This window comes from Epinephelus moara, chromosome 12 (genome assembly GCF_006386435.1).
Source record: "Epinephelus moara isolate mb chromosome 12, YSFRI_EMoa_1.0, whole genome shotgun sequence".
Lineage (NCBI taxonomy): Eukaryota > Metazoa > Chordata > Actinopteri > Perciformes > Serranidae > Epinephelus > Epinephelus moara.
Genome location: NC_065517.1, coordinates 1474920 through 1487442, shown reverse-complemented (window position 1 = coordinate 1487442; position 12523 = coordinate 1474920). Strand labels below are relative to the sequence as shown.

The 12523-nt window shown below is 40.0% G+C and overlaps 1 protein-coding gene across 2 annotated transcripts in view; it reads left to right on the top strand.

The window, feature by feature from the left end:
• The window catches only part of ptchd4 (patched domain containing 4), a 349884-nt gene that overhangs the window by 45726 nt on the left and 291635 nt on the right, over positions 1–12523 (top strand). The gene's annotated exons all lie outside the window — the stretch shown is intronic.

Genomic DNA, 12523 nt, shown 5'->3' with positions numbered 1-12523 from the left:
TGAGTGAAATGGAGTGCAGCCATATGTTTCTGTGGAAAACTACTCTCTGATTGGTGCGCAATCCATATTTGCGCTTTTATTGGGCAGCTCTAGGCTCACAGTCAGCCGACTACGGCAGGGTTGCCAACTCTCATGCATCTGGTGTTACTGTCACTCTCTCACACCAGTTTAAGAAATCTCACTCCACTGTCACAGAGTAGAGAGGCGAAATGCCATACGCACACACTACGTTGTTACCAAAATTAAAATAAATCTCAGTAGTACCCTACATGCCCTGGAAGAGAGTACCAAGGCTAGAAAATCAATGTGCTCATTCACTTCTCATACACATCCCGGTGGTAGTAGATGGCCACGGAGTACACAATGCCTATGGTGAAAGCACTTGCCAAAGAAACCCTACAAGATTTATGATTTCAATTTTTAATAATATGTGTGGAAGTACAAATAAGATACATAAATGTCTGCATTTTTTTGTCCCAGTCCAGCCCTGTACACTGGCAGACTTTGTAATATTGGAGAATATTGTGTTGTTGTCCAAAGAATCGATATAATATCTTATCGTGATGAAACTGGTGATTAACACCCGAGTAAAGTCCGTTGTGGAGGACACAAAAAGTAACCTTGAATGGCAATGCCGTTTACCATTATCTTTGCCAATATTCCCTGCTGGCCTCATCTGATTTTACCACCCTGCTCTTGTCCACTAAAATAATATAGCCTACTATTTGCCACCTACCATCTCCCTGATTCCATGTGAACACAGCATAAGATTCATGTTTCTTTTTCATATGTCAATGTATGTATGTTTTTATTTCAGATTTTGTTCAAGTTATATCACACATTGACAAGGCTTAAAGTTACAAGTTGTACTTTTGTGATTGAAGGTTTTCCCAATTCAATAGCTAAATAAGGGGCCATACACATGCTGCATCTTGGAGGACATGAAGTCAGGCTCTGGGTGCCACTCTTGTGCCTTTTTTTTTTTGCCAGCTTTCAAGAGCGTGGCGTCAGGTTGTGTCTTAGGTTGCTAATCAACCTTAACAAGCACCGTATCACAGCCTATTTACCTGAAATCCTGAGTGCAGAGCTGATCTTCTTCCAGGCGCTGTTTATGTGTAGGCCTGTCATCCGTGAGACAGATGAAAAGCTCTGGCAGGTCCTGCACTAAAATAATTAATAATTATCCGTATTTAAGACAGACTGATATTTATGGAAGAAGGGAAAGACACCTGACCCTGTGATTGGTCGGTCCTCATCATATAACATATGGTACGTGCTGCTGTGTTCCAAAGGTTGAACTCTGTTTATCTCAGGGTGCTCGGGTTGCTGTGGCATTTGAGCGCTGCCATTTACATTGAAAACAACAAATTTGAGGGCACAAAAAAGCGGCATGTGTCCGGCCCCTTAATATATGTTATTCTTATCGATTCATGCATCATTTCATGTCAGTCCATCATAAAACGTAACAGGCCTACATGAAAGAGCAGTTTATGTGCTGAATGTATCCAATACTGATGGTAAAACTTTAGAATGATTTATAGCTGGCGTATAGTGAAAAATACAGGAGATAAGAGACAACAACAACACAGACTGAATGATAGTTGCTATATTGGTCTAAAAAAATAGCCTAGTATAGTGTTCCCATTTAGCCTTACACTGGATCCTTCAGTTCCCTTAATGCAACTTTATACACATTATTCCAGGGTGCCACTGTAGAAATGGTTATGGGTGCAACTTCAGGTGATAGCAGTAAGATAGTTGACTGTGGTTAGTCCCAGTGGCTAATCTTGGTGGCTAACAGCTAACAAATTTCTCTGCAGAGCTCTGGTGCCTGCTGCACTGTTTGCATTACTAGCACCCAGACTGAGCTAAATTTGTGGCTTGTATTGAACATGCATCCAGAATAAAAAGGGATTGTTCCTGTAACCAGCGGCACAGTTTTCATCACCTACCTACAGAGGGGAATAGGTTGCCACCCATACTGTATAACACTGTGTCGTCCTGTATTGAAAAATGTAATGCACTGTCCCTTATTGAATCAATATGGGACGTGATTTTTCTCGTATTTTTGTGTACACCCAATTCTGATTCACACAGTTTGTGCACATGCTTAGAAATAAAACCAAAAGAGTTTAGAGAGTGGTGTGGTATTAAATCAGAATTTGTGGTAGAGAATGGCATCTAAAATGCCAGGTCTATCACTCTCATCAAACATGATATCCCTGTCTTTGCCTGTGTGACTTCCCTCTCAGCCTACATTAGAAAATAAAATCAGCAGCATACCTTAAATGTTATGTTTAGACATCTATGCTGTGAATGTGTTACTGATATACTATACTTATTTCATATCATCAACCGCTCAGGGCGCCTGACCAAGGCAGCCCCCTCATTCTGACATCTCTCCACTGTTTGTGCATGTGTGTGTCTTTCGGACCTGTGTGTTAATGACAAGAGTGAAAAAATTCAATTTCCCCTCAGGGGGATTAATAAAGTATATAAAATTAAAAAAAAATATGTGTCACTCTTTTGGCATTATCTAAGAAAAATCACATTTAGTCACTTTATAGAGCTAAAATTAATAATTAAATTAATATTTATGTTAAATGTTAGCCAAATGTATTAGTATCTGTTTAGGAGTCATAAGAAATCATAAATTGTCTTTTATAAGGAGCAAATGTTTGCCGGGAGCTGGCTCAGGCTCCTTTATGTAACAACAGGCAAGCTAATTGCTAACAGGTTTGGTTAAAAGGAAAACAATTAGGGATGTCCCGATCACATTTTTTTTTGCATCCGATCCGATCCGAGTCCTTTATTTTGAAACCGAGTCCGATCCGATACTTTGCAAAGCATTAAGAAAGAAAAAAAAGAATGCATCCAAGTTGTCCCATAAAGTTTGTTTTTTATTTAAATAGTATACAGAAAGCTTATCGGTGGTTCAGCAGCACAAAATGTAAACAAATTAAATATCTTCTTGTCTTCAACACACAAAATAGGCCTATATCTTTTGTAGCGGTTTGACACATGAAACAAATATTTTTCTTTTACTCAGTCAAACCCCACAAAGAAACCATCAAAACCCATAAAACAGGTCCCTTAACACCAAAATTAAATTGTTTTTACCTGGTTTCTGTAGAACAAAAGAATTATACTCAATTTTCAAAAATACAAATACAACAGTAATCAGCTTCAAGAAAGTATATATTTTTTCACCAAAGAAAAGAAATGTTCCGCTCCGTTCAGTCAGTTCAATCCAGTTCAAACAAAAAACTCCACTCCACTCCGGACTTTGAGCGATGTAAAATGCCGTGGTAGGCCGAATGCACAGAGGACTTCTGGCTTATTTCTCACTAGCTGGCGACTTTCGCCATACTGCCAGGAGTGGCATAATGTAGGGGCTGGTCTACCTGGGCTCAGCTGATCGAGCTATCCCACTAGCACCGGTGGGTGTGTCTGGAGGTACCTCAGTATCTGGAGGTGAGAAAGCCATCAGCTGACTGTCTTATATAAAAATATATTTATAAAATATACAGGATCGCCACACTTTATACATTGGGAAGCGGAGGCAACAGTGAAAAACACAGATGAAAAACCTGGCCATTGTTGTTTTGACTCTTCCGATCTTTTATTACCAATTCTGATTTTGTAAAAATAACGTGATCGGCGCCGATACATCCCTAAAAACAACCAAAGCTTTGACATTGCTGTCAACTGTTACCTACCATTAGTTTCTAATGCTAAGTCTCGTTTTGCTGTAGTTTGGCTAATCCCACACACAGAGGAGGAGTAGAGACGGAGTATTTGAACACAAGAGCCGGCACTTTATTTGGCTTCACTTGTCCTTCAAGCATTACAGGCTATTTTAATGGCTGTAGTTAGGGATGCACCGAAATGAAAATTTGTGGCCGAAGCCGAAGCCGAATATTATTAAACGCTTGGCCGAATACCGAGTACCGAATACCGAATATCATTGTTTAGTTTTTCATTAGTTTTTGCAGATGAATCCCCTCCAGATTAGTGTTGTCACGGTACCAAAATTGGGACCCACTGTGCGATACCAATGAAAATACCATGGTTCTGAGTAGTATCACGATACCACAGCGAAAATGAGGCAGATGTGCCTTTTGTCATTTATGAAACGATAAATCACTTTTTTATAATACATCAATGATATTTCAATGGAATAAATTACTTACAGACTTATTCATACTTCAAAAACAGCATCAATAAGTGATTAACATAGGGGGGATCAAAATAAAATAAATAAATAAAATAAAAATCAACCAGCCACCCTCCTCCCCTGACAGTCTCTTCATAAGTAATGAACAGTCCCTGAAGTGCGGTGAGGTTTGTGGGCCGTTACTGCCAGAAAGAGAGAAATGTGAACGGCTCGTTTCTCCTCTGACACATCACATACCTGTGTTCGGCTGGCTCGGCCGTTCAGGTACTTCTGGGCAGTCATGACACCAAGAAGAGGATATTATTGGAGCCGACTTCTCCGTCGCCCGGTAAGCCGATGGCCGCCGTATTTGACAGGAATGCATTACTGTCTGTGTCTGTGACCCCCGTTCAACCCACAATCGGTGGGATTCGCCTTTCGTTTTTGCTGGTGGTTGAAATCTGTAGGCTGCTCGCACAGCGTGCTGAATGATTTAAGCCTATTTTGCTCGCTCAAAACTATTTTTAGTCGCAAATGCGAGTGCCGTGACGGACGGATCGCCACACTACCGACATTTTATTCCGCCCGTCACGGCACGCTGTTTGATTGCGTTATCAAAACGCCGCTATTATTCGGCCTTGCTTTTAACTTATTCCACCGAATACCGAATGTGTGTTTTTTTGCAATATTCGGCCGAATATATTCGGTTACCGAATATTCGGTGCATCCCTAGCTGTAGTACTGGGTTTTATCACTCTGACTGTACACTCACCGAGGCTATAGCTGCCATTACTTCTCTTATAGTTCACTAGAGGGGAGACACACACACTTCACTCTACGAGCCTACACAGGACAACAACAAGGGCTATGTCACACACTACCCATAAGGCCACCTCCTTAAAGAGGATTCTCCGGCCGGTAACACATCGTTGATAGAGGTAATATCCTGTTGTCCCATCTGACGTCTAACAGGTGGTGTGTTCCACATGTTTTCATTTCAGAATCACTCTAGGAAAGAGGATTAGCGTACCATTAGCTTATTGTTACTATCAGTTTAGCACCGGAAGATGTAATCATAATTAAGGAAGGTATCATGGGGGCTAGGAATGAGTTAATATTTACTGTACGCTAGCTCAGGCTATGTTAAATTTAACAACATGCTAACATAGCAAGGCAAGCTAGTTGCTAACACACTTGGTTAAAAAAGAAAAAAAAAAACAATGCTTTGAGATGGGTGTTAGAGATGACAGAGGTAATATCATGTTACCCTATCTGAAATGTAACTTGTGGTGTGTTCCACATGTTTTATTTCCAATTTGCTCTAGGAAAGAGGACTAGCATATCGTTAACACTGGAAACTGCCAGTTCCGGTTCAGCGCCATAAGTTGTGCCTTATGGCTGGGCGATATGGACAAAAGTTTATGTCTCGTCATTTTCAGGCTGAATGGCGATCTAAAATTGGTATTTTCTACAAAATGGGCTACATGCTCAGTTACAAATCAAAGCCACATTTGAGAGGTCACAAGCACTTTCATATAAACAGACTTTGAGTAAGATGCAAAGATGGAATTTTTTTCCCAAAATAAAAATATACAGCTGCACATAATGTAAATGGAAAATTATATATCCATCCATCCATCCATCCATTTTCTAACTGCTTATCCTCTTGAGGGCCGTGGGGGGGGCTGGAGCCTATCCCAGCTGACATTGGGCGAGAGGCAGGGTACACCCTGGACGCCAGACTATCGCGGGGCTGACATGTAGAGACAGACAATCATTCACACTCACATTGACACCTACGGTCAATTTAGAGTCACCAATTAACCTATCCCCAATCTGCATGTCTTTGGACTGTGGGAGGAAGCCAGAGTACCCGGAGAAAACCCACATTGACATGGGGAGAACATGCAGACTCCGCACAGAAGGGCTCCCCGACCCGGGATCGAACCAGAAACCCTCTTACTGTGAGGCAACCCCCGTGCTGCTCAGAAAATGATATAAAAAATGAATGGATCTAGGCTATTAATCTTTTTTATGCACAGAGCATCAACAGAGAGGCCGAGGGATCAAAGAAGCAAGAGACATTTTGTAGCCTTTATATATGCCTTGTGTATAAAATGTCTGTGTTGTCGCTGCATTTTTTAAAACACATCTGTCGCCTGCATCCAGGCGCTGTCTCAATGTCACACATAGACTACAACTACCAGGAAGAACAGGGATGCGCTATGATCCACCTCGCACACAAACTAGCAAATAAATGCTCACCTGACAAAATCAAGCAGCTCTGTCTGGCACACATGCATTGCGGCGCTGTATTGCACGTGTGCTACTGCGGTAATTTCATTCATCTCACAGACCAATTTGGCATAGCATGTGCAATATAGACTGATGTTGCACTGTAGACTAATTAACAAACAGATTAAACAGAGTAGCAAAATGTCTGTCTTAGGAGGAACAATGCTGTGCAACTTGACCATGTATCGATATAAATGGTGTTGTCTAGAACACCCCAATTTCTCCATTTTTTTATTGAAAATTATGCAGTTTAATGTCTCATTGTATTCTGAAATGAAAGCATAGAACAAATTAACAATTTGAAGTTAAAGAAGAAATGGAATCAATTTATAAACCAAAATGTATTCTAAACTTTTGACTCATCAGAGTAGCCACCTTTGGCAGATATAACAGCTGAATTCTTTCTACAACAGAAATCAAATATGGTGTGGTAGCCGTTTTGGTTCAGGGTGCCTTTCACTCTGTACAAGTAACCAACCCTGGATCCAGCAAAACAGCCCCAGACCATCACGCTTCCTCCTCCATGTTTGACAGTTGATGTCACACACTGAGGAACCATCCTTTCGCCTACTCGACAGCGTACAAAAAGGAACCATCCTTTCGCCTACTCGACAGCGTACAAAAATCCTGCGTGATGAACCGAAGATTTCAAATTTTGATTCATCAGTCCATAACACCTTCTTCCAGTCTTCAGTAGTCCATTGGCCGTGTTTCTCGGCCCAGGCAAGCCTATTTTTTTTATTCTGACGTCTTAGCAATGGCTTTCTTGCTGCAACTCGACCTGCCAAATCTGCAGTTCGAAGTCTTCTCTTCACAGTTGAAACTGAGACTTGCTTACTGCAACCACTATTAAGGTGTGCTTGAAGCTGTTGTCCTGTGAGCCGCCTATCACGCAAGCTGTTGACTCTCAGAAACTTGTCTGCTGATTCTGTTGTGGCTTTGGGTCTGCCAGACCTCTTCCTGTCAGAGTTTCCCCCAGTTTCTGAGTGCCTTTTGATGGTGAAGGAAAGTGTACAGTGTTGCCAAGTCCGCTTATTATAAGCGACTTTGGGCTTGTTTTTCTGTAAAGTCGCTTACAAATATTGGTAGTCGCGGGTCGCGTTTTTTTTGGGTTTGTTTCTAAAGCGTAGTTGCTTATTTGGGCTTGTTCCCAGCTCCATAAAAAGTTGTCAAGCAGATATTTTCGATATGTTATTTAAACGTAGCATAGTTTGTCTTTCCTTTTCCCCCTGTCCCTCCCCTTTCCCCATACACACAGGAGACAGCAGAGTTTTTTCCCACCCGCATCCTGCTTCTAATTGGCTCTGAACCTGATGGTAACGAGTACGAGCCAATCAGAGACAGAGCAGGGTAATGTGTTTTTTTTCTGGTTAGGAAAACGTCAGTCCTGTAACTAAAAGAAAAAAGTTAGATGAGTGCATAAAAAGCAATAATAAATAAAGAATTTGTGAATTCAGGATGATATTTATTTGTGTGTGCAAATTTTAATTACCAGAGGTTTACTGTGTATATAATGTACTTGGTACATCAGTCTATATTTGATATCCCATCTGTTTTCTAATGTCAGAGATATTGGATGAAGGGAGATACCCAACTGTAGAATATTGGGAAGATGTGTGGCTTGTGGAAAATGAACCCACTATTTACTTTAGTGACTACATGGCGAAAGAATTGACCATAAATTGTGATCACGTTCATTTTCCTCATTGACGACAATACATTCAGAGCTGCCGCAAGTCTCCTACAGGGGCGTGGCGCTGACGTCACTGAATCAGGAAGTGAGCTGAGTTGGGTATCTCGCTTCATCCAATATCTCTGCTAATGTTAAATAATGTTAAACTCCCTCTTGTGGTCATTGTCCTGAAGCTCAGGGGGTAGAAAAATAAATAAACTGTGTACCATGGGTACAGTTTTGCAAAACTGTGCACAGTATAGGCCTACTTATTTGTCCACATGGATGTAAATTGACAATCTGTACCCACAGTTTAAAATCTGTCCCCATGGATTGTAAAACAGTGCACACAGTTTATTTAATTTTCTCTCACCGGAACCTACGGAGCCCCCCGTAGAAAAAGTCGCTTGTTTTGGGCTTGTTTTCACAGGCCTGGTTGCTTATTTGTCTCGCGAGATCTGGCAACACTGCAAAGAAAGTCAAGGTGTCACTGAGTACACTTTCAATTTCTCTGTAGGAAAGACCTACATTTTTAAGTGTTATGATGGTCTTTCTCTCTTACATTGTTAATTGCCCTTTTCTCGCCATTTTTATAGCAACACACTATTTTCTGCAGTACAATACTGTTCAAATAATGCTCACAATGGTATGGTACCACAGTGTGTTCCAACACCACTTTTATGCAGACAGAGGGGGTTGTAAGTAATCAAGACAAGTTGGAACACCTGTAGGAATTTTTCATACCAACTTTCAAGGCTTGATCAACCTCCATTGCTGCAGAACAGCTTTATGTTCTTAACCCATTTCTTGTTCCCTGAAAAAGGCCTTTTTGTATACTTCTGAAATGTACATTATTTTTCAGTTTTGGGTAACCTTGCCTCTTTTTTAACCCCTGGCAGTTCACCACTTAACCTTTGTACCATTCATTTGACTTGAACTGCTTTCATTTATTTCAATAAAAATTTCAATAAAAAACTGGAAAAATCAGGGTGTTCTAAAACTTTTGACCGGTAGTGTGTGTATATATATATATATATATATATATATATATATATATGTGTGTGTATACACTACTGGTTAAAACTTTTGACCGGTAGTGTGTGTGTGTATATATATATATATATATATACACTACCGGTCAAAAGTTTTAGAACACCCTAGTAAACTCCCACACATGTCCTGTTTGATACACTGTAATGCAAGTGTAAAAGATTTTTTTTCTCCTCAAACTTCTTCATATTATACATTAAACATGAACATGTAACATTATTCGAGTGCTTCTTTAACAAAAGCTGTTCATGAATAATAATATCAATATTTAGTTGCCTTACAAAACAGTATTAGCATATTAACATTACTTTAATTGAATGGTTTTTCTGTTTAAATGTGTTCATGAAATGTGGAGGCTTCTCTCTCCACCTCTTCCATCTGTCACCTCCATCTTTTCTCAGAAAGCTGCAGAGGTGTTACTTCCTTGCTTTTCACATATCACTCAACATCTCACACAAATCACACACAGACACATACCTGCTTTTGTGTGGTCCCTCATCTCATCCCTCACCTGCTCTTATTTGTTCTCTCTCTCTCTCTCTCTCTCTCTCTCTCTCTCACACACACACACACACACACACACACACACACACACAACTATATATTGTCTTTGCTAACGGATGCCAAAAATCAAAAATAAGAATAGAAAACAAAGCTTGAGCATTTTCAAAAGGTCAAAAGGCAAAGACAGTTTGCAGGTGATGCACAAATTGTTGCCCCTATTATGTCTCATTGTTCACTGTGTGACTGTGCATGTGTTTGAGCCCTGCATACAGTCTAAGCGTGTATTGGCTCAGTGTGGGTTGCAGAAGTTTATAGATAAGTGTGTTGTTACCAGTGGGATTCATTTTGAAATGCTTTAGTGAAGTTGGAAAGTCGGTGTGCTAGATTAATTTGAGCTCTGTGCAATTACGCAAGTGAAAGCAGAGCTAAAGCTTTCTGAGTTCCTTTAGCAATTACTAAGTGATTACATTACATAAACACACTTGTACACTGTCATGAAATGACATATTTGAAGCAATGAGTAGGAGTGTTTTGAGAGGAATAATGTAGCACAGAAATAATGTGCAGATCCTGCCTGATCAATTGTTATATTAGATAGCATAATAACAGAATAGCAGAATAACTCATTCATATTTTTTCTCACTGCAGTAAATTGTTTACAGAAATGGGAGCAAAAAATCACTGGGATTTATTGTGAGATTTATATCAAGCTCAGCATACTGTGGCTGTTTGATTGTGCTGGTTTACTTTGTTCATAACAAGATAAATCATATCTACAATAAGCTGCAAATTAATGTTGGCATGGTTCTGGTTGCAACGATAAATAGTGTCATGCATAAGTTCAAATTCACATTCCAATGTTTTGTGGGTGTGTTGCATAATACATTTTTGCCCAGTCCAATTAATTGAGAAAGCAAGACAGTGATTTCATATTCTGTAAGCCCTGGGTCTTCAACAGGTGGTCTGAGACCCCTAGGGGGTCCTCAAAGTTACTGCCGGGGGGCCACCAAATAATTGTTAGGTAATTTGATTAAAGTTTTATCAATGTCCTGTTCAACCGTTTGGTAGAGTACATTTTCAGTCACTCTGTCTTCATGAAAAACCTGATTGAACTATTATTATTATTATTATTATTCTAAAAAAAAATCCGGATGTCACTGTGCCTTTAAGTAGTCTGCCTTTCAGTTCTTCTCCTACAGGAAGTTAGTAACAAAAAAGTGACTCCACACATGAGGGCTCTATGTGGTGGGATTTTTAAGGTAGGCATATATTTTTGACATTTTATAGTGTCAAAGGGTCTTACTGAACAGTTTTATGCAACTAATAAAAATCTAATCAGGGACAAATAATTTTCAAAAACTTGCTCTACCAAATGGTTCTTTTGTCCTTTTATGGTGAAGTTAATTAAGCTAAGCTAAATACAAAATCTTCTGATGATTCATTGTAGTTAAAGGGCCAGTGTGTAATATTTGGCATGGTTTATTTTCAAATCTGAGATTCTTGCTTTAGAGAGGTCGCCATCTTGCACCGCCATGTATGTAAGGCAGCCCGAGCGGACAATCCAGCCAGCCAGAGAACGCCTTTTGCGTGTATAAATAAACCAACGAAGACAGCGGAAGGAAGGAAGAAGGAGGAGGAAACAGCAGAGAGTGTTAGTAGTTCATCGATGGAGAGTAGTGAAAAGTTTTTTTAGTTATAAAGTTTGCGAATGGACCACACTTACCACGCAACAGGAGAGAATGAACCCGAACCGTCATCTGCGAGGAAAAGAAGACGCAACTTCACTCCTTGTGATGCACTCTCTGCGGCGCTTTTCCTCCTGATGATATATCTCCCCAACGATGGTAGCACCGAATCCCATTCTGTGCAGCAAAATGGGAGCGGAGGATTCAGCCTCTCTTCTCGCCCGCTCAGTGTACTCCGGCTCTCATCTGTGTACTCCGGCTCAAACAGGTATGGCTCTGGATCTGTGTCCGCTACAAGAAACTCTTCAAAATCGCGTTCAAAGTCTTGCATTGCAGGTATGAAGTGTGTGTGTTAAGCTAGAAGAGTCAGAGTTTGGGACGGAGTCTTATACCCCCTGGAGTGTTACCGGAGTTTTTGGAGTGCTCAAATAAACTGGCCTTTTTCCCGAACGCTACTCTGGTCTCCTGCTCGTGAGGGATTCATTACAATATCGTAACATGGTTTAGATTTCTAAATAAACATTTACCTCGTCGCTAGATAGACCTACTCCTGAAAAACTTGTGTCTGCGTAAGGCTTTTTGTCCCTACGAGGCCACTGTCATTTACCCGATGGGAGGGCTGAGCGAGTGAGCCCTGCAATCTAGAATTTGACCACTGATGTCACTGTTTTCAACCCATTTTACACACTGGCCCTTTAAATAATACATTTAATGGTATTATATGTATAGTGACATAATTTTATAATTATATAATTTCTAAAAATATTTAACTGCATAAAGCCATGCTTAACCAGATGGTTATGGTAGGAGTAGTGATGCTAAGATAATAATTTCACAATATTTATAAAATAAAAAAGGATGAATATTCACCATTGTCATTTCATTCATAAATTTGATATTATTCCATTATATAGTTGATGAAAAAATGATATTCTTCACCATTTTTGTGATGTTTTCAAAGTACTGCAATGGTAAATATCTATCAGTTCAATCAAAAATCAATTTTATTTATAAAGCCCAATATCACAAATCACAATTTGCCTCACAGGGCTTTACAGCATACGACATCCCTCTGTCCTTATGACCCTCGCATCGGATAAGGAAAAACTCCCCAAAAAAAACCCTTTAACGGGGAAAAAAACCCGGTAGAAACCTCAGGAG